The sequence below is a fragment of the Ranitomeya imitator genome, chromosome 8 (genome assembly GCF_032444005.1).
Source record: "Ranitomeya imitator isolate aRanImi1 chromosome 8, aRanImi1.pri, whole genome shotgun sequence".
Lineage (NCBI taxonomy): Eukaryota > Metazoa > Chordata > Amphibia > Anura > Dendrobatidae > Ranitomeya > Ranitomeya imitator.
In genome coordinates, this window is record NC_091289.1 from 75,021,702 (window position 1) to 75,044,355 (window position 22,654).

The 22,654-nt window shown below is 46.1% G+C and overlaps 1 protein-coding gene across 5 annotated transcripts in view; it reads left to right on the forward strand.

The window, feature by feature from the left end:
* Window positions 1-22,654, forward strand: part of L3MBTL2 (L3MBTL histone methyl-lysine binding protein 2) — a 280,914-nt gene that overhangs the window by 38,640 nt on the left and 219,620 nt on the right. The window lies entirely within an intron of this gene.

Sequence of the window (22,654 nt, forward strand, 5' to 3'; positions counted from 1 at the left end):
AAATAAAAATGTTAATAATTTTAAGGCTATAGCTTTATCTTGCTCTCTCTTGGATGTATTTATCTTATGTAAAAGCTGCCTTTCCTAGGCATGATTCTTTCCAGTTCACCACCTGACAGCACCATTGGAGGACGTCCTTCTTACCATCAGTGGGACAGGAACAACAAGAGGTTAAAAGGACCCTCCCCACTCCACCCACCAGTGTTTTTCCTGTCCCATTGCGGATAGGAACGGCAAGCGTGTCCTCCTCCAGTGCTGTGCAGATGGTGGGGATCGGGGGGCCCAGCTTTTCCCTTCCCTGCCGTAAGACATCTGCGGCTGATACCTGCTATGGGGGGGGGTCCCTCAGCCTCCCCAGTGTAGCGCTGCTCCTGGGGGTCGGGTCCGCTTCCTCCTTATAGGGGGCTCTCGGTCCGGGCGCCTGTCTGCCGGGGAGTAGGGCGATGGCCGCTTCCAGTGCGCGGCCAGTTCCAGCATGCGGCCGCAGCTTCTCCAGAGACCGCTTCCAAGTGGCCACTTCCGGGTTCAGCGGCCGCGTCACTTCCCGCCGCGTCACTTCCGGTCGCGGCCAGCGTGGGAGAATGGCGCTGGCAGCAGCGCCGGGAACAGTACAGCGCGGTCACTGCAGCAGCGGTAAGGAGGGCAGGATCAACCAGGTAAAATCCTATATAAACTACACTAAGGGGGTCTGTATGCCGCCGGTCATCCTGACAAAAGGAGCACTCAGCTATATGGCTAAGATTGTCCTCACTATGGAGGACTGACCAGCTTCAGGGGCACGTGAGTAGGCTATACTAAGCCATACCACAATGCTCACCCCTCCCCCTGCTTCCCTACCTACGTATTCCATATGTATCATTATCTATCCTAGGCAGAGCCTCCCATTCCCACATCCGAAAGGAAAAAATCTGGGAAAAGTAAATGCCCAATATGTGGCACTAAGTTTCCGGAAAATTGGCGGAAGCCTTTGTGCAAATCATGCACATCCAAGATTGTGGGGGATGAACAAACTGCGTTACTATCCAGTATGAGGACAATGATTCGACAAGAGGTTCAGGCTTCCATTTCAAGCTTGAATCTTCCCCAGGCAACTCAGTCAGAACCGCAGGCCTCACAGAAAAGGCCGAGGGAGTCTAGCCCCTCTTCTGAAGGAGAGGTTTCGGAAGATTCTGACCAGGAAGAAAGAGATGGATCATTGGGCAAAGGGAAAAGATATCTCTTCTCTGCGGCAGACACAGATGAGCTTCTTTATGCTGTACGTAACACCATGCAGTTACAGGACATGCCAGAGGAGACCTCGATCCAGGATGAGATGTTTTGGCGGATTACATGCCCAAGTGACAAAGGTTTTTCCCGTCAACAACCACATCCGTTCTATTATCCTGGAAGAATGGCAAGAAGCGGAGAAGAGACTAGTGGTACCCAGAGATTTTAGGCTCCGTTTGCCCTATAATCCAGAGGACATTAAAGTGTGGGATGAAGTCCCCAAGATTGATGTTCCACTAGCAAAAGTGGCGAAGAAGACCTCAATCCCATTTGAGGACTCCTCCGCATTGAAAGATCCTATGGATCGCAAAGCAGATGGTCTGCTCATGAGAACTTGGGAGTCCTCCGCAGCAATAATACGGGCCAATATAGCTGCAACATCGGTAGCCCGGTCAATGCATCTATGGATTGACGATTTGGAGGAACATCTCAAAGCTAAGACTTCCAGAGATGTTTTTCTCAAATCCCTGCCGTTGCTTAAACTTGCAACAGGCTTTATGGCGGACTCTTCGGCTGAATTTGTATGCTTCGCTGCCAGAAGCGAGTCTTTGTCCAACGCGGCCAAAAGAGCCATCTGGCTAAAGACCTGGTCGGGGGATATCCAGTCAAAAAATAAATTGTGTGGGATCCCATTCTCAGGGAATAAAGTATTTGGGCCTATTCTAGATGACATCCTAGAAAAAGCCTCAGATAAAAAGAAAGGGTTCCCTGAGGAAAATACAAAAAAGTACCAGCCCTTTCGTAGATCCCGACCTAGTCAGAGGACAGACTACAGGGGGAAAGGGAAGACTGGGAGGTGGTCTTATCCCAAGGGTGGAAAGGGTAGAGACTCCATCTTCCAGAGTGCAGGTACAGCAAAGCCAAATAAATGACATTAAGGTGGGTGGTTGGTTACAAAAATTTCTAAGGGGTTGGCAGAAAGTATCCCAGAATCCTTGGATTTTGCAGGTAGTTGCTCAGGGATACAAACTAGAGTTCTCTAGTAGTCCCCCAGAAAGATTTGTGGTAACCCGACCCTGTCCACTCTCAGACTCCTCTATGTGGACAAACATCCAGGAGCTGATAGAGTTAGAGGCAATAACTCCAGTTCCCATCTCAGAAAGAGGCAAAGGCCATTACTCCCATTTGTTTTCAATAAAAAAAACCGTCAGGGGACTCCCGGACGATCATAGATTTAAAACCACTAAACAAATGGGTCCGGTACAAAAGATTCAGGATGGAATCTATAAAGTCCACAACGCCTCTTATAGACAAGGACATGGAGATGTGCACCTTAGACCTAAGCAATGCATACTATCATGTCCCGATACATGCTTCCTACCAAAAATTCCTGAGATTTGCCCTAATGAACAAGGGAATATTACATCACTTCCAGTTCAAATGTCTCCCCTTCGGGCTTGCTTCAGCACCCAGGATTTTCACCAAACTGATGTCAGAAGTTGTGGCCTACCTAAGAAACCAGAATGTGACCATAGTACCATATCTGGACGACTTTCTGATAATGGCGAGATCAGAAAAGCTCCTCAGAATAGACTGCAGCTTCACTCTCTCCATCCTGCAGGATCTGGGGTGGATTGTGAACTGGAAGAAATCCTGCCTGGTCCCAGATTCCAGAATGAAATTTTTGGGGGGTGATATTAGATTCCAAACTAAGAACATCTTTCTTACCAGAAGACAGACAGGAGGCCTTGATCAGGCACGTACATCAATTCAGAAGAAGTACCCCCTCCATAAGAGAGGCAATGAGGATACTGGGCTTTATGACAGCATGCATACCCTGTGTGAAATGGAGCCAATTCCACTCGCGGGAGTTACAGAGAGAAGTCTTGACATCTTGGAACAGGAAACAGAGTTCCCTAGAAAGGAAGATGATTGTCTCCGTCAGTAAAGAGATCCCTAACCTTGTGGACCACACCGGAAAACCTGAGAGAGGGAGTTCCATGGATACTCGATCCCTGTGTTACGGTTACCACAGACGCCAGTCAATACGGATGGGGCGGTCATATTGGAAGGACATACTATCAGGGAGAATGGACTCCTCAGATTGCCGCAAGATAATCAAATTTCAGGGAGCTGTATGCGATCTGGAAGGTGTTATACCAGGCCCAGTCACAAGTCATGGGCATAAATAAGAAAAAATGGTGTGCACTCAGGTCAGGGACAAATAAGGTGCTGGTAAACTGACCATGTGGTCTAGTCAATAACAGAAAAAATTACCGCACACTCAATACTGGTATAATGCAGAAAAAGGTATATGCTAATTTTATTCAGGAAAACAATACAAAAATGGTAGTTGCCACATTGGTAAAGGTAGACAATGAACCTGACGTTTCGACCCTCCCAGGTCTTATTCATGGGGTTACTCTAGTCCTTTGATATAAATGCATATAGGTGGCAGTAGTAGGGGAAGAGCAAGCGATCCCTTTTGTTTAGGACATAACCTGATGGTGAGACCAGTAAGGGCTGCTGTCCCAGGTAAACAAAACTTAGTTTAAGAAGGGCCGTAATGTTTCCAATGGGACTCTTCTAGCCTCCCTCCAGGAAAGCGCAGCAAGGCGCGGGATGCGCCGCTGACCCATCACAGGACCCCTTACAGGCCCATTGGAAACATTACGGCCCTTCTTAAACTAAGTTTTGTTTACCTGGGACAGCAGCCCTTACTGGTCTCACCGTCAGGTTATGCCGTAAACAAAAGGGATCGCTTGCTCTTCCCCTACTACTGCCACCTATATGCATTTATATCAAAGGACTAGAGTAACCCCATGAATAAGACCCGGGAGGGTCGAGACGTCGGCTTCATTGTCTACCTTTACCAATGTGGCAACTACCATTTTTGTATTGTTTTCCTGAATAAAATTGTCATATACCTTTTTCTGCATTATACCAGTATTGATTGTGCGGTAATTTTTTCTGTTACAAGTCAGGGGCAGACACGTAAGGATACTGTCCGACAATATCACAGCAGTGGCATTTCTGAGACACCAAGGAGGTCCGAAGCATCCACCACTGCAACAATTAGCAGACCAGATTTTCAGATGGGCAGAGAAATCTGTCAAATCCATCTCGGCAGTTCACCTGGAAGGCTCCAAGAATCAAGTAGCAGATTTCTTGAGCAGAACGTCTGTACATCCCGGAGAATGGGAACTGAACCCAGAAGTATTCAGCAGTATGTGCCAGAAATGGGTAACACCTCAGGTGGACCTTTTTGCCACCAGGTCAAACACAAAGTCCAGAGCATTTTTTTTCGCTCAATCCTTTAGACGGAGCCACTGCAGTAGACACCTTGTCTCAGTATTGGGGAGAAGGTCTCCTGTACGCATTTCCGCCTCTTCCTCTGATACTGAAGACACTCAGAAAGATACGAGACGAGGGAGCAACCGTAATCCTGGTGGTTCCTTTTTGGCCAAAAAGGAGCTGGTTTTCTCTACTATCCAGAATGTCAATAGAGAAACCAGTCTTATTACCGAACAGGCAGGACCTTCTTCTTCAAGGGCCGGTGTTCCATAAGAACCCAGACTCTCTTCACCTATCTGCTTGGATCCTGAACAGCAAACCTTAAGATCCAGAGGCCTGTCAGAAGATGTCATTACCACACTCCAGGCAAGCAGAAAACTGGTGACTTCGGCGATTTACAACAAAATCTGGAAGCGGTATTGTTCCTTTCTGGGAGCAGTTTCTGTGGATACTTCAAAACCAGACATTCCCAGAATCCTCAACTTCCTGCAACTCGGATTTGAAAAGAGCCTTCAGCCTAGTACTCTAGAAGTACAAATTGCAGCGCTTAGTGTCTTTTTTGATACATCACTAGCCTCCCATCCCTGGATAGCAAGATTTTCCAGGGCCACGCAGAGAATGAGGCGACTTGTGAGAAAATCAACGACTCCTTGGGACCTAAACCTGGTCCTTAACACTTTGTGTAAAACCCCGTACTTGTTATCAGAAGATATGAACATAGCCAATCTTTCTTTAAAACTGCCTTCCTGATTGCCATCACGTCAGCTAAAAGGCTGGGGGAGATACAAGCTCTTTCCACCCAGAACCCATATCTTCAGATCTTTGACGATAGGATAGTCTTAAGACCTAACCCAGCTTTCCTCCCCAAGGTAGTGTCCTCAACTAATATAAATCAGGAGATAATCCTTCCTTCATTCTGCCAACACCCTAGAAACACAAAAGAAGGGGTCTACCGTAACCTTGACGTTAGGGAGACTGTTCTAAAATACCTGGGGGCGACAGAAAGTTGGAGACAGGACACTAACTTGTTCGTACAGTACGGTGGTCCAAATAGGGGTTGCAAAGCGGCAAAATCAACCATTGCTAGGTGGATTAAGACCATGATAAGCCTAGCATATACAGACCAAGGGAAAGATTCCCCAGATACTCTTAGGGCCCATTCAACACGAGCTATCTCTACATCATGGGCAGAGAAGGGGGGTGCCTCAGCTGAGCAAATCTGTAGGGCGGCGACTTGGACCAGTCTTTCTACCTTTGCTAGACACTATAAATTAGATGTCGTATCAGACCAGTTAGCTTTTGGTAGAAAAGTATTACATGCAGTAGTCCCACCCTAGTTAAACATCCTTTGGTATTTCTCCAATGGTGCTGTCAGGTGGTGAACTGGAAAACGGTAATTAGTTCTTACCGGTAATTTTATTTCCAGGAATCCACCTGACAGCACTACTAGTTCCCTCCCACTGCAAGCTTGTACTATCGACTAATGTGATGTAACATTGGTGTACAACTGTTAATAAACTCTCTTTTTGCATCCATCCAGATGTGGTACTTAGAAAATCACTGGTGGGTGGAGTGGGGAGGGTCCTTTTAACCGCTTGTTGTTCCTGTCCCACTGAGGGTAAGAAGGACGTCCTCCAATGGTGCTGTCAGGTGGATTCCTGGAAATAAAATTACCGGTAAGACCTAATTACCGTTTTTTTGAGCTTCTTTTTAATTGATTGGAAGGGATTTGGTCCTGAGGAGAGGTCTTGGGAACCCCGGGAGAACATTAATGCACCCCTTATTCTTTAGAGATTTTTGTCTAAGAGGAGGGGAGAGGGGTGTAAGAGAGGAGGTACTGTTACCACTATATTTACCTCCGCCGGTCCCGGGGCTGTCTCTGCCGGCGCCGTGCTCGCTGCTTCTTCTTCCCCGCAGTAGTCGCTCCTGCCTCCGCTTCTTCCTGGTCTGGTTCCCGGCGCGTGTCTCTTCGAGCGCGTCGGTGCGCCTCCTCTGTGCAGCCTGTCATGCGCCCTGTCTCCTCCCGTCCTCTCCTTAGAGCAGGGGTGTCAAACTGCATTCCTCGAGGGCCGCAAACCATGCGTGTTTTCAAGATTTCCTTAGCATTGCACAAGGTGCTGCAATCATTATGTGTGTAGGTGATTAAATTATCACCTGTGCAGTACAAGGAAATCCTGAAAACATGACCTGGTTGCAGCCCTCGAGGAATGCAGTTTGACACCCCTGCCTTAGAGATCGGACGTGCGCACACTCCTCCTCCTTATCCTGTGCTGCGACCTGACCTGGCAGTGTTGTTTGGCCAATGGGGGGTTGGCATCTTGTATTTCAGGCCGCCCTCTCCTTGTGGAGGCGCCTGACTGTTGAGTTTTACTCCGAGTTCCTGCTCTGGTTTTGCTCGTCTTTCCGGGCCCGTCCTGCTGTCTTTGGTCTGACCTGTGATCGCAGTCTCTTTTCCCGCTTCCCTAGCTCCTCGTTCCATACACTCCCTTTACCTCTGCATCTTCTGGTTTCTCTGTTCACCGCTTCCCTGGTCACCTCTCCCATACGTCCTCCGCTCCTTGTCCAGTTCACCTGTCCCGTCCTCGTTCCCTCCTTTCCTGAGCTGATCCCTGGTCCTGGCATCCGGGGTACTTGAGGCCTCCGAGTTTGCTTCCTAACTGTCTCTGTATAGGGGTTGTCCATACTGGTTCGGTCACTTGGAGGAGGTTCGGTATCACGGTCCAGTGGGTCCACTCTTGTCCACCACCGCCTCTGGCATAAGTCGGCCTCCGGCATAACATATACTATGTACATACTTCATGATCTGTGGACTGGCACTTGTGGATGTCTACTATATACATACTACATGATCTGTGACTGGCGCTTGTTTACGTATACTATGTACACACTACATGATCGGTGACTGGCACTTGTGGACGTATACTCTATACACACTACTTGATCTGTCGACTGTCACCTGTGGACGTATACTATGTACATACTACATGATCTGTGGACTGGCACTTTTTAGGAACATTCATTTTTAGTCCAAACTATTTTTTACACACACTTAGATTTGTGTACTTGGATTTGTTATTTGTCTTTCTGAGACATTGTATAAGGTCCCAAGCAATGTTGGAATGCATACAATAAAGGGGTACTCCAGACTTGAGATTCAGGCCTGCAATAAGTTTGTGGCTGCAGACATGTGAATCCTGTCTGGTGCTGGAGCGGGTGGCCGCGTTACCAAAGTATGTGATTTGCATACATGTTGTCACGTGATGGCTAGACGTGTGCAGCCTCACTCAGTACAAGAGAATTGAATGAGGCCGGATATGTCTTGTCGGAAGTATGCAAATCGTATACATGTGGTCACATGACTGTCCATTGCTCGGGGTAATGGAGAACCAGAACAGCCCTCTCTATACGCGCTATGAGGATTCACAAGTCTGCAGCCACATGGCAAGCCTGGGCAACACCTTTAATGTGATTTTGCTGTTCTTGCTATATTCATATACTGTTGGCAATGTTTGGTGTATTTCATTCATTGTATGCGAGACTCCAAGCGCATCTGTATGGTGAATGATGATGCTCGAGTGGAGTTGTTGTTTTTGTGTCTGTTTTTTAGGGTGCCAACCTCAGCGGTCAGGCAGCTATAAATGTAGGGGATTATTAGGGCTGTTTAGCCATTGTCTACATACAACCTTACAAACCAATTCTGGTTGGTGTGTATATTTTAAAGGGTACCTGTCAGCTGATACATGCTGCCCAATGCATGAACAGCATGTATCAGTCACTGGCTGTAGTGACCCAGCCATGCGTTTGTCTCTGAGACGCTGCTGCATACCTATACTGCACGTAGGTAGAGGTTTGCCAGTCACTGGTACTGGATGGAGTGAAGCTGCCAGGGACCTGATTGTGCAACTAATCATCCGTGAGGCTTTGTCCCCGGCAGCTATTAAAGATAGAAATTAGACCTACCGGTCATTCTATTTCCATGAGTCCATCATGACAGCACGACAGGAGATAGTCCTTTTTATCCTCTAGGGACAGGAAACACACAAGAGGTTAAAAGCCCCCCCCCTTCGACCTCACCCCCAGTGTCTTTTCTCAATCACTACACCAGGATGGATTCAACTCTATTTTATTGAACTCTTACATACAAATATTAAACTTCAGCAGTTTCAGAATTCAGGGGAGGGAATGTAATGGTGTGGTCATGATGGACTCCTGAAAATATAATTACCGGTAGGTCTAATTTCTATTTTTCCCAGGACATCCCCCATGATAGCACAACAGGAGAAATACCAAATAAATGGCATTCTAGGGTGGGACCACTGCCTGTAGAACCTTTTGTCCGTAAGCAATTTGCTGACCTGACATCACATCTAACTTGTAGTGTTTACAAAAGGTTGTTCTATTAGACCAAGTTGCAGCCCTGCAAATCTGGTCTTTATAAGCCCCTGCTCTTTCGGCCCAAGATACAGAAATCGCCCTTGTGGAGTGGGCTTTAATTTTAAGCTGGGGATCTTTTTTCTCCGACTCGTATGGTATTGCTATGGTTGACGTGATCCACCTAGACAAAGTTAATTTACAGGCTTTTTACCCTTATTCTTTCCTGTATATTGTATGAATAGATTTGAGTCCTGCCTCCAGGTACCTGTGACCTCTACATAGTTCATCACTGCCCTTCTCACATTTAGTGTGTGAAACAGCCACTCTTTCTCGTTCTTTGGAAGATGACAAGAAGGTGGAAGAATAATCTTTGATCAAATTTGTATCTGACACTACCTTCTGCAAAAGAGACGGGTCAAGCCTAAATATTAACCGATCCTCTAGGATCTGCAAATGGGGATCCCTAACTGACAGTGCCTATAATTCACCCAAACGTTTTGCCGAGGAGACTGCCACCAGGAATGCCATCTTCGTAGAGAGAAAGTTGATGCTAGATTCTTCCTGGGGCTCAAAGGGACATCTGCACAACGCACCTAACACAAGGATAAAGTCCCATGAAGGAATGGTCTCCCTGACTTTGGGTCTTAACTTGGTAATGGATCGAGAGAGCCTTGCCACCCAAGGGTGGTCCGCTAAAGGAAAGTCCATAGAGGCACTAAGGGCAGAGATTTGTACCTTTAGAGTACTAGGCCTCAGGCCCATCTCAAATCCTCTCTGGAGGAAGTCCAACATTCTGGGAATGTCTGTTCAGGCTGCTCTTGAAGTAGATTCCCCCACGTAAGAACAGAACCTCTTCCATATTTTGGAATAGATCGCTGATGTCACTGGTTTTCCTACTCGCCTGTATGGTAGTTATTACCTTGTCTGATAACCCCGTGGAGCTTAAGATTTTCAACTCAGGTTCCAGGCCTTCAGGCCGAGAAAACGAGTGTCTTGGTGCCAGAGGGGACCCTGGGACAGCAGGTTGTGTCTGTCTGGAAGGGGATCCGGATCTTTAGCCATACTGTGTAATACTGGAAACCAGCTCCTCTTGGGCCAGAAGGGGCCTACCAATATCACTGTGGACTGTTCTTTGATTTTCTTCAGGACCCTGTGGGGGAAGGGGGGAAATGCATACAGAAGACCTTCTTCCCAACTCTGAGATAAGGCATCCATGCCTTCTGGGTTGTCCCCTGGATTCATGGAGAAGAATCTTGCCACCTTTGCGTCCTTCCGGGTGGCAAATAGGTCTATATGCGGTGTTCCCCCATCTCCGGGTCAACTTGTGGAATACTTCCAGGTTTTGTTCCCACTCGGAGGACCAATGTTTTTCTCTGCTGAGAAAATCTGCTGTTATGTGTTCAGAGCCCTTCAAGTGCACCACGGAGATGGACTGAATGTTCCTTTCTGCCCACCAAAATATATTTTCTGCCAAGGCCAGTCGGGTCTAGCCCCTTGGACCTCCGTGGCGCCGCAGAAAAGAAACTGCTGTGAAGTTGTGCGACAGCACTTTCACGTGACTATCTCTGACCGTATCCCGACAACGTTGGAGTCTCCCATACTGCCTTTAGTTCTCTGTAATTGGAGGATCTTTTCTGGTCTTCCGGGGACCATGTACCCTGCAGGAAACGACCCTCCACCTCTGCACCCCATACCTTCAAAGTTGTTTCAGTGGTAATACGGATGCAAGGAGAAATGTTCCATGGCACTCCTCTTACGAGATTGTTCCTGGATGTCCACCATGACAGAGAATTCCTAAGACTGGCGGGGATTCTCATCATTCTGTCCAGGCCAGAGTGATGCCTGTTCCAGGACGTAAGGACCCAACCTTGAAGCTGTCTTGAATGAGCCTGACTCCAACAGATACTTGGAATGCAGGATGTCATCAGGCCTAGGATTCTCATGGCGTATCTGATGGAGATTGTCCTCTTCTCTGCAACATCCATATCCTGCTTCTGATTTCTTCCTGTTTTACGTGGGGCAGGGAAGACATCCTGCGATGGGAATCGAGGACTCCTAGAAACACATTCTGGGTCCCTGGATGTTGGTTGGATGTCTCCCAGTTCACTTGCCAACCCAGGCCCCCTAGAATGTTGATAGTCTGGGCCAGTTATTGATTGAGGTGGATAGCCGAGTCTGCTGCCAGCAGGATGTCATCTACTTAGTGGACCAAGATAATCCCTTGCTTCCTCAGAAAAGCTGCCACCTCCATCATTATCTTCGCAAAGATGAGATGGGCTGAGGATAGGCCAAATAGAAGGCCCATAAACTGGAAATGGTGGCCCGAACCCTGATGGTCTAAAGCGAACCTCAGATATTGGCGGTGGTCTGGGTGAATTGTCACATGATAATATACATCTCTCAGATCTAAAGTGCACATAGCGCTGTCTCTCCCTATTAGCTGGATGCTTGATTTTTTTACTGTCTCCATTTTGAATCTCCTGTACTTGACCCACTGTACTTTAGATTTACGATGGTTCGATATTTGGCCGAAGGCTTTTTAATGGAGAACAAGGAGGAGTAGTGACCCTGACCTGTCTGTAAAACAGGTACCGGCTCGACTGCCCCCAACTCTAAGAGATTCCTGACATCTGTCCAGAGCCTGTTTTGGCTGGAGAGGGACTGAGGTTTGGTTGTGAAAAGCCGTTGGGGTGGAAGATGGGAGAAGGCTGTCCTGTAACCTTCCCCTATGGTCTGCAGGATCTACCACTGGTTGTTTGTTATGGTTCCCCTTTCTCCCAAGAATAACAGCCATCTCCCCCCTACCCTCCTGGCATCAAGACCTTATATGTGAGCGGGAGTAGAACTGGATGGATCTATCCTTGCCTCCCTTTGGGTAAATCCACCTGCCTGATTTACCCTTTCCCTTATAGTCCTGCCTAAGGGACTGATGGGGCCTATGAAAGGGACGAAATCTCCTGGCTTTTTCCTCTGGTAACCCCTTCATGTCGTCAGTGGCCCTCTCTAAAATGTTGTCTAGAACTGGACCGAAGACGTGTACCTGAGAAAGTGATGGAGCAGAGCTTGCTTTTAGACTGGCTGTCCCCTGACCATGTTTTAAGCAAAATGGCCTGCCGCACCGAGTTAGAAAGCACATTACTCCTAGCTGCAAACCTTACACTCTGCTGAAGCATCCACCATAAACTCCTTCGCCATCTTTAACATAAGGAGGGACTCTGTTAAAATCTAACACCCCTAGAGAGGTTATATCTGGTTGGACAGTTCGTCAATCCAGACACACATGGACCTAGCTACCGAGGTGGCCGATTATATTAGTCTTAATAACCGCTGCCAAAGTCTCCCAACTCCTCTTTAACAGTCCTTATGCTTTCCTATCCATGGCGTCCCGCAGGCAGAAAGAGTCCTCAATCGGTATGGAGGTTTTTTTTTGCCACTCTGGTAATAGGAATGTCCACTTTGGGGATTTCTTCCCACTCCTTGATCTCCAGAGGGTCAAAGGGAAGACGGGCCTTAAAGTCCTGAGGGATGGCCAGGCATTTTTCTGTATCTTCCTATTCTTCCAAGATCATAGCTCTATTGTGCTGGTTGACCGGGAACACTCTATTCATTTGTGCTCTCAGTCCCCCAAACTTCTCATACTGAATTGTGCGAGATACCTCCGTTTCTTCAATAGGTCATCCGTATTTTCGTATGAGAAAAAATACTTCTTCCTCTCCTCTGACGGCCTCTGGGAAAAATTTTCTTCACAGTCTTCAGCATCTTCCTCTGAGTAGTACAAATATGGATACGCTTCCTCTGAGGATTCCTCCGTTTCCCATCTGGCTCTCTTGTGACGGGAGAGTCTTAGATCCGGCTGTGGCTGCACGAGACTGGTACTGATGCTCTGGACCTCTTCCCTAATTATAACCTGCATATCCGTTAAGAAGGACACTTGTTCCTCTGTCAGGAATTTTGCAACACACTCTGCAGATAACTGCTTTGTGTATGAATCTGTTAACTTAGTGTTGCATGTCTGGCATCTTCTCATTCTTTTTTGGAACTTTCAAATGGAGAGATTTGTGGATATTACCCGCGCTGCTGCATAAAGGAATGTCCAGGCGTGTATTGGAGGTACAATTGGTGGTTTATTCTCAACGTGTTTCAAAGTTACTTCTTCAGGAATTGATACAAGTCCTTCAAGTGTTCATCCTCGAAAGGCGTCTGGCCGGAAATGCGTTCCACGCTGGAACGCACTCTCACTCGTGTGAACGGAAGTCGGCAACCAGCGGTCGCGTGGAGCCGAGAGCCCTCCGGAGAGGGAAGCTGCAACTTCGGCAGCTGCCCTGCTCCATCGACAAGCTGAGGGACTCCCGCCCAGTGAGGTATCCGCGACAGAGACACTTGACAGCAGGAAGGGAAGATATTCAGTCCCCTCCGATCCTGCTGAGGCCCAGCAAGTATTGAGCTCCTGCGCTCCTTTTGCTCGCCCTGTGCTGCTAAGGACAGGAAAAACACTGGGGGAGAGGCAGAAGGGGGGGGGGTGCTTTTAACCTCTTTTGTTTCCTGTTCCTAGAGGATAAATAGGACTTGCCTCCTGTCGTGCTGTCATGAGGGACGTCCTGGGGAAAGTATGTTTTTATCTGAAAAGCCGTTTTTTAATTTAGAACCATAATAAAGTATTGCTTTTTTTGAAGGGAGAGATTTACTGTATTGGCCTTAATCATAACTAAAGACAGAATATAGGCTGAACTGGATGGACAAATGTCTTTTTTCAGCCTTACGTACTAACTATGTTACTAATGTGTGGGTGCAGATACTGATTACATGAAGTCTAGAATACATGAAGTTTCCTCCATTGAGTACTATGAGAGGCCTTTACGGAAACCATTTTCAGCAGCTGCTTGGTTTGTGGGTCTCGCTAGTTCTGCTTTCAGCCAGGATGATGTGTGCTGACTGTCTCTGCCATTTACAAATAAAAGTATATCAGGTTTATTACTTCATACACTATCACTATCGTCACCCTGATGAAGGACTCTGATCCAAAACGCGCGTCGGGGCGCGTGTCTGCCTATACCCACCCAATCGTACAGGTAACCTTGTCTTAGGACATCGTCTATTCTATTCTCTGACATCTAGTTATATTTGATATACAATGCCCATACTAGCATTATTGGCTCGTCGTTTGAGCCATTTCATCTTGCATTGAAGCCGTTTCAGGCAGTATTTAGGACAATTCACAGTGCGTGTATCTGATATTCATTGCAGCGCTGCATACCGTCTTCTCAGGTCCTCTTTTCCTTATATAGTTTTCTATCTTTATGCATTTGCCAGTCATACTATTTATACCAATTACTTGACAGTGCACTTGCTATACCTACTATTTTGTGCACTTTGCACTGCTATTTAAATATATACTCATACTAAAGTGTCTCATGCTACCATTTGATTTTTTGCATAAACATATTTACATTCATATTTACTTGTTATATTCTATTTGGACACATTCACTTGTTGCATGATGTATAGTGTTTTGAGTATTTTCTGCATGGTACATAACTTTTGGAAACTTACATGCTTACATGCACTTTATGCTCTCATCATCTTTTGTGCATGTTCTGTTTATTTGGTATCCTGTTCCGTTGTCCATTATTTTATTTCTGGATTGAGCTTGTACGGATACACACTGTGTGTGACCAGCACCATTTTGCCAATTTCTGTGTCCTTTGGTAGTTATTATCATTAATAAACTATTTTTTGTACTTTTTTTTTTTTTTTTTTTAATTTACTTTTTGACCCTTTAGTTTGGTTTTTCTTCTCTTTCGCTCCGTGTATTTACCGAATGGTCTGCCATTCTTTCTACAACAAGCTTTGTAGTATATATTTCTATACTCATACATGGGATATGTACAGTACAGACCAAAAGTTTGGACACACCTTCTCATTTAAAGATTTTTCTGTATTTTCATGACTATGAAAATTGTACATTCACACTGAAGGCATCAAAACTATGAATTAACACATGTGGAATTATATACTTAACAAAAAAGTGTGAAACAACTGAAATTATGTCTTATATTCTAGGTTCTTCAAAGTAGCCATCTTTTGCTTTGATGACTACTTTGTACACTCTTGGCATTCTCTTGATGAGCTTCAAGAGGGAGTCACCGGGAATGGTCTTCCAACAATCTTGAAGGAGTTCCAGAGATGCTTAGCACTTGTTGGCCCTTTTGCCCTCACTCTGCGGTCCAGCTCACCCCAAACCATCACGATTGGGTTCAGGTCTGATGACTGTGGAGGCCTGATCATCCAGCGTAGCACCCCATCACTCTCCTTCTTGGTCAAATAGCCATTACACAGCCTGGAGGTGTGTTTGGGGTCAATGTCCTGTTGAAAAATAAATAATGGTCCAACTAAAACGCAAACCGGATGGAATAGCATGTCACTGCAAGATGCTGTGGGAGCCATGCTGGCTCAGTATGCCTTCAATTTTGAATAAATCCCCAACAGTGTCACCAGCAAAGCACCCCCACACCATCATACCTCCTCCATGCTTCACTGTGGGAACCAGGCATGTAGAGTCCATCCGTTCACCTTTTCTGCGTCACACAAAGACACGGTGGTTGGAACCAAAGATCTCAAATTTGGACTCATCAGACCAAAGCACAGATTTCCACTGGTATAATGTCCATTCCTTGTGTTCTTCAGCCCAAACAAGTCTCTTCTGCTTGTTGCCTGTCCTTAGCAGTGGTTTCCTAGCAGCTATTTTACCATGAAGGCCTGCTGGCCAAAGTCTCCTCCTAACAGTTGTTGTAGAGATGTGTCTGCTGCTACAACTCCGTGTGGCATTGACCTGGTCTCTAATCTGAGCTGCTGTTAACCTGCGATTTCTGAGGCTGGTGACTCGGATAAACTTATCCTCAGAAGCAGAGGTGACTCTTGGTCTTCCTTTCCTGGGGTGGTCCTCATGTAAGCCAGTTTCTATGTGGCGCTTGATGGTTTTTGCAACTGCACTTGGGGACACTTTCAAAGTTTTCCCAATTTTTCAGACTGACTGACCTTCATTTCTTAAAGTAATGATGGCCACTCGTTCTTTACTTAGCTGCTTTTTTCTTGCCATAATACAAATTCTTACAGTCTATTCAGTAGGACTATCAGCTGTGTATCCACCAGACTTCAGCACAACACAACTGATGGTCCCAACCCCATTTATAAGGCAAGAAATCCCACTTATTAGAACCTGACAGGGCACACTGTTGTGAGTTCTGTTTTTGGGCTCCCTCTGGTGGTTACTGATGGTACTGGGTGACTTGTGTTCTCTGCGGTCTCTGGTGTCCACCTGTTCCATCAGGTTATGGGTGTTTCCTATTTAACCTGGCTTTTTTGTAATTTCCTCGCCGGCTATCAATGTAATCAGCGTGTCTTTTTACCTCTGCTCCCTGCGTCTGTTATCTTCAGGACAAGCTAAGTTTTGATTTTCCTGTTCCACGTTTTGCTTAATTTTTGTCTTAGTCCAGCTTGCAGATATGTGATTCCTTGCTGCTGGTTGCTCTAGTGGGCTGAAATTACTCCTCATGTTCCATGAGTTGGCACATGAGTTCAAGTAATTTCAGGATGGTTTTTTGAAGGGTTTTTCGCTGACCGTGCAGTTCACTTTTGTATCCTCTGCTATCTAGCTTTAGCGGGCCTCATTTTTGCTGATTCTATTTTCATAACTACGTATGTGCTTTCCTCTCATTTCACCGTTATTACATGTGGGGGGCTGCTATTTCTGTGGGGTGTTTCTCTGGAGGCAAGTGAGGTCTGTGTTTCTTCTTATAGGGGAAGTTAATCCTTCGGCTGGCGCGAGACGTCTAGGAATCATCGTAGGCACGTTCCCCGGCTATTGCTAGTTGTGTGTTTAGGTTCAGGATCGCGGTCAGCTCAGGTTCCATCACCCTAGAGCTTGTTTTGTTTTTGTGCTTGTCCTTTTGTGATCCCCTGCCATTGGGATCATGACAGTATAGCCGGCCATAAAAAATTGGTCATCGTTTTGGCTGAAGTAGGAGGAAAAGTAGTCTGAGGAAGTTTTTTTTTTTTTCCCCCTCCTCAGTGTTTGCTGCCTAGCCTTAATTGCAGCTTGACTGCTTCTTTCCTCCTCTTAATCCTTGAATGGCTCTGACCTCAGCTGTTTATCATGGACGTCCAGAGTTTGGCTTCCAGCCTGAATAATCTTGCTGCTAAGGTTCAAAATATACAAGATTTTGTTGTACATACGCCTATGTCTGAACCTAGAATTCCTATCCCAGAGTTTTTTTCTGGAGATAGATCTAGTTTTCTGAATTTTAGGAACAATTGCAAGTTGTTTCTTTCCTTGTAATCTCGCTCCTCTGGAGACCCTGCTCAGCAGGTCAAGATTGTTATATCTTTCCTGCGGGGTGACCCTCAGAATTGGGCATTTGCATTGGCACCAGGGATCCTGCGTTGCTCAATGTGGATGCGTTTTTTCTGGCATTGGGTTTGCTCTATGAGGAACCTAACCTAGAGATTCAGGCTGAAAAAGCTTTATTGGCTCTCTCTCAGGGGCAAGATGAAGCAGAAATATATTGTCAGAAATTTCGGAAATGGTCGGTGCTTACTCAGTGGAATGAGTGCGCTCTGGCTGCAAAATTCAGAGATGGCCTTTCTGAGGCCATTAAAGATGTTATGGTGGGGTTCCCGGCGCCTACAGGTCTGAATGAGTCCATGACTATGGCTATTCAGATTGATCGGCGTTTACGGGAGCGCAAACCTGTGCACCATTTGGCGGTGTCTTCTGAACAGGCACCTGAGATAATGCAATGTGATAGAATTCAGTCCAGAAGTGAACGGCAAAATTATAGGCGGAAAAATGGATTGTGTTTTTATTGTGGTGATTCAGCTCATGTTATATCAGCATGCTCTAAACACACAAAAAAGGTTGAGAAGTCTGTTGCCATTGGTACTTTACAGTCTAAGTTCATTCTGTCTGTGACGCTGATTTGTTCATTATCATCCATTTCCGTCGATGCCTATGTGGATTCAGGCGCTGCCCTGAGTCTTATGGATTGGTCATTTGCCAATCGCTGTGGATTTAGTCTGGAACCTCTGGAAGTTCCTATTCCTTTGAAAGGAATTGACTCTACACCTTTGGCTATGAATAAACCTCAGTACTGGACACAAGTGACCATGCGTATGACTCCCGTTCATCAGGAGGTGATTCGCTTCCTGGTACTGTATAATTTACATGATGTCTTAGTGCTTGGTCTGCCATGGTTACAAACTCATAACCCAGTCCTGGACTGGAAAACAATGTCTGTGTTAAGCTGGGAAAGTCAGGGGGTTCATGATGATGCATCTCCGATTTCTATCGCTTCGTCTACTCCTTCTGAGGTTCCGGTATTTTTGTCTGATTATCGGGAGGTTTTTGAGAAGCCTAAGCTCAGTTCGTTTCCTCCTCACAGGGATTGCGATTGTGCTATAGATTTGATTCCTGGCAGTAAATTCCCTAAGGGTCGTTTGTTCAATCTGTCAGTGCCAGAGCATACTGCTATGCGGAATTATGTTAGAGTCCTTGGAAAAGGGACATATCCGTCCATCTTCGTCCCCTTTGGGAGCAGGTTTTTTTTTTGTGGCCAAAAAAGATGGTTCCTTGAGGCCTTGCATAGATTATCGTCTTTTGAATAAGATTACAGTCAAATATCAGTATCCTTAGCCATTGTTGACTGATTTGTTCGCTCGCATTAAGGGGGCTAAATGGTTCACTAAGATTGATCTTCGGGGTGCGTATAATCTTGTGCGGATAAGGCAGGGTGATGAGTGGAAAACCGCATTTAATACGCCTGAGGGCCATTTCGAGTATTTGGTGATGCCTTTTGGACTTTCTAATGCTCCTTCTGTCTTCCAGTCTTTTATGCACGATATTTTCCGTGAATATCTGGATAAATTTATTATCGTGTATTTGGATGATGTTTTGGTTTTTTCTGATGACTGGGAGTCTCATGTTCAGCAGGTCAGGAAGGTGTTTCAGGTCCTGCGGGCCAATTCTTTGTTTGTAAAGGGTTCTAAATGTCTCTTTGGAGTCCAGAAGATTTCTTTTTTGGGGTATATTTTTTCCCCTTCTACTATTGAGATGGATCCCGTCAAGGTTCAGGCTATTTGTGACTGGACGCAGCCTACATCTCTTAAGAGTCTACAGAAGTTCTTGGGCTTTGCTAATTTTTATCGTCGCTTCATAACTAATTTTTCTAGTGTTGTTAAGCCTTTGACGGATTTGACTAAAAAGGGTGCTGATGTTACTGATTGGTCTCCTGCGGCTGTGGAGGCCTTTCAGGAACTTAAGCGCCGGTTTTCTTCTGCTCCTGTGTTGCGTCAGCCAGATACGTCGCTTCCTTTTCAGGTTGAGGTTGATGCTTCCGAGATCGGAGCGGGGGCGGTTTTGTCACAGAGAAGCTCCGATGGCTCAGTGATGAAGCCATGTGCATTCTTTTCTAGAAAATTTTCGCCCGCTGAACGGAATTATGATGTTGGTAATCGGGAGCTTTTGGCCATGAAGTGGGCATTTGAGGAGTGGCGTCATTGGCTTGAGGGTGCTAGACATCGTGTGGTGGTCTTGACTGATCACAAAAATCTGATGTACCTTGAGTCTGCCAAGCGTCTGAATCCTAGACAGGCTCGTTGGTCACTGTTTTTCTCCCGTTTCAATTTTGTGGTTTCATACCTGCCAGGTTCAAAGAATGTGAAGGCGGATGCTCTTTCTAGGAGTTTTGTGCCTGACTCCCCTGGAAATTCTGAGCCGACTGGTATCCTTAGGGATGGGGTGATTTTGTCGGCTGTCTCCCCAGACTTGCGACGTGCTTTGCAGGAGTTTCAGGCGGATAAACCTGATCGTTGTCCGCCGGAAAGACTGTTTGTTTCGGATAATTGGACCAGTAGAGTCATCTCCGAGGTCCATTCTTCTGTGTTGGCAGGTCATCCTGGAATATTTGTACTAGAGACTTGGTGGCCAGGTCTTTTTGGTGGCCTTCCTTGTCGAGGGATGTGCGTTCTTTCGTGCAGTCTTGTGGAGTTTGCGCTCGGGCTAAGCCTTGCTGTTCTCGGGCCAGTGGATTGTTGTTACCTTTGCCTATCCCGAAGAGGCCTTGGACGCACATTTCCATGGACTTTATTTCGGATCTCCCTGTCTCTCAAAAAATGTCCGTCATATGGGTTGTGTGTGACCGCTTTTCTAAGATGGTTCATCTGGTACCCTTACCTAAGTTACCTTCCTCCTCTGAGTTGGTCCCTCTGTTTTTTCAAAACGTGGTCCGTTTGCATGGCATTCCGGAGAACATCGTTTCTGACAGGGGATCCCAGTTTGTGTCTAGATTTTGGCGGACGTTCTGTGCTAAGATGGGCATGGATTTGTCCTTTTCGTCTGCATTCCATCCCCAGACGAATGGCCAGACGGAACGAACTAATCAGACTTTAGAAACTTATTTAAGGTGTTTTGTTTCTGCTGATCAAGATGACTGGGTTTCCTTTTTGCCGCTTGCCGAGTTTGCCCTTAATAATCAGGCTAGTTCTGCTACCTTGGTTTCTCCTTTCTTTTGTAATTCGGGGTTTCATCCTCGTTTTTCCTCTGGTCAGGTGGAGCCTTCTGATTGTCCTGGAGTGGACATGGTGGTGGATAGGTTGCATCGGATTTGGAGTCATGTGGTGGACAATTTGAAGTTGTCCCAGGAGAGGGCTCAGCAGTTTGCTAATCGCCGTCGCCGCGTGGGTCCTCGACTTCTTGTTGGGGACTTGGTGTGGTTGTCTTCTCGTTTTGTTCCTATGAAGGTCTCTTCTCCTAAGTTCAAGCCTCGGTTCATCGGTCCCTATAGGATCTTGGAAATTCTTAACCCTGTGTCGTTTCGTTTGGATCTCCCGGCATCGTTTGCTATTCATAATGTGTTCCATCGGTCGTTGTTGCGGAAGTATGAGGTACCTGTCGTTCCTTCGCTTGAGCCTCCTGCTCCGGTGCTAGTGGAGGGTGAATTGGAGTATGTTGTGGAGAAGATCTTGGATTCTCGTGTTTCCAGACGGAAACTCCAGTATTTGGTAAGTGGAAGGGTTATGGTCAGGAGGATAATTCTTGGGTGGTTGCCTCTGATGTTCATGCTGCCAATTTGGTCCGTGCTTTTCATAGGGCTCATCCTGGTCGCCCTGGTGGTTCTCGTGAGGGTTCGGTGACCCCTCCTCAAGGGGGGGGTACTGTTGTGAGTTCTGTTTTTGGGCTCCCTCTGGTGGTTACTGATGGTACTGGGTGACTTGTGTTCTCTGCGGTCTCTGGTGTCCACCTGTTCCATCAGGTTATGGGTGTTTCCTATTTAACCTGGCTTTTTTGTCATTTCCTCGCCGGCTATCAATGTAATCAGCGTGTCTTTTTACCTCTGCTCCCTGCGTCTGTTATCTTCAGGACAAGCTAAGTTTTGATTTTCCTGTTCCACGTTTTGCTTAATTTTTGTCTTAGTCCAGCTTGCAGATATGTGATTCCTTGCTGCTGGTTGCTCTAGTGGGCTGAAATTACTCCTCATGTTCCATGAGTTGGCACATGAGTTCAAGTAATTTCAGGATGGTTTTTTGAAGGGTTTTTCGCTGACCGTGCAGTTCACTTTTGTATCCTCTGCTATCTAGCTTTAGCGGGCCTCATTTTTGCTGATTCTATTTTCATAACTACGTATGTGCTTTCCTCTCATTTCACCGTTATTACATGTGGGGGGCTGCTATTTCTGTGGGGTGTTTCTCTGGAGGCAAGTGAGGTCTGTGTTTCTTCTTATAGGGGAAGTTAATCCTTCGGCTGGCGCGAGACGTCTAGGAATCATCGTAGGCACGTTCCCCGGCTATTGCTAGTTGTGTGTTTAGGTTCAGGATCGCGGTCAGCTCAGGTTCCATCACCCTAGAGCTTGTTTTGTTTTTGTGCTTGTCCTTTTGTGATCCCCTGCCATTGGGATCATGACAGCACACCTGTGAAATGAAAACCATTCCCGTTGACTACCTCTTGAAGCTGATCAAGAGAATTCCAAGCGCATACAAAGCAGTCATCAAAGCAAAAGGTGGCTACTTTGAAGAACCTAGAATATAAGACCTATTTTCAGTTGTTTCACACTTTTTGTTAAGTATATAATTCCACATGTGTTAATTCATAGTTTTGATGCCTTCAGTGTGAATGTACAATTTTCATATAGTAATATATCCCGATGCCAGAACACTGCCACCACATGTGACAGATGGTGGGAAAGATATCTGATCATGAGCCCTTTCCTTTTCTTCCTGTTCCTGTCTCTTCTTATTACCGTATGTTGGTACTATTTAAAGACTTATTCCCAAAATTGGTCTGCTATTTCCTTGAGTCCTATAGTCAATGAATGGAGTGGAATTCGCAACACTATTCAGGGCTGGGCTCTGCTGAGCTCTGCTCTGATTGAGGATCCCTACAGTGAGACCCCCTAGTCCTCAAGAAGTTATCCCCTATTCTGTTGAAAGGGGATAACTTCACATAATTTTTTTTTTTTAACAAATCCTCTAACTTTTGCATGAGAATTTAAGTAGCCCATTACTTAAGATGAAATCCATGGTATGTGACCCCCCCCCATTCTGCGGCCAAGGATGGACAAGTTTGGATTTTATATGAAAGGTGGTTCACAACCCCATGGACAATCAGTACATGCAATGCTGTAGCGCACACTCACATTTTTAATTTTGCAGTACTTTTTGCCATCTTGTCATATCTAGAATGTTTAAACATTTGAATAATTCAAAAGTATAACCTAAGAAAACTGTGTTT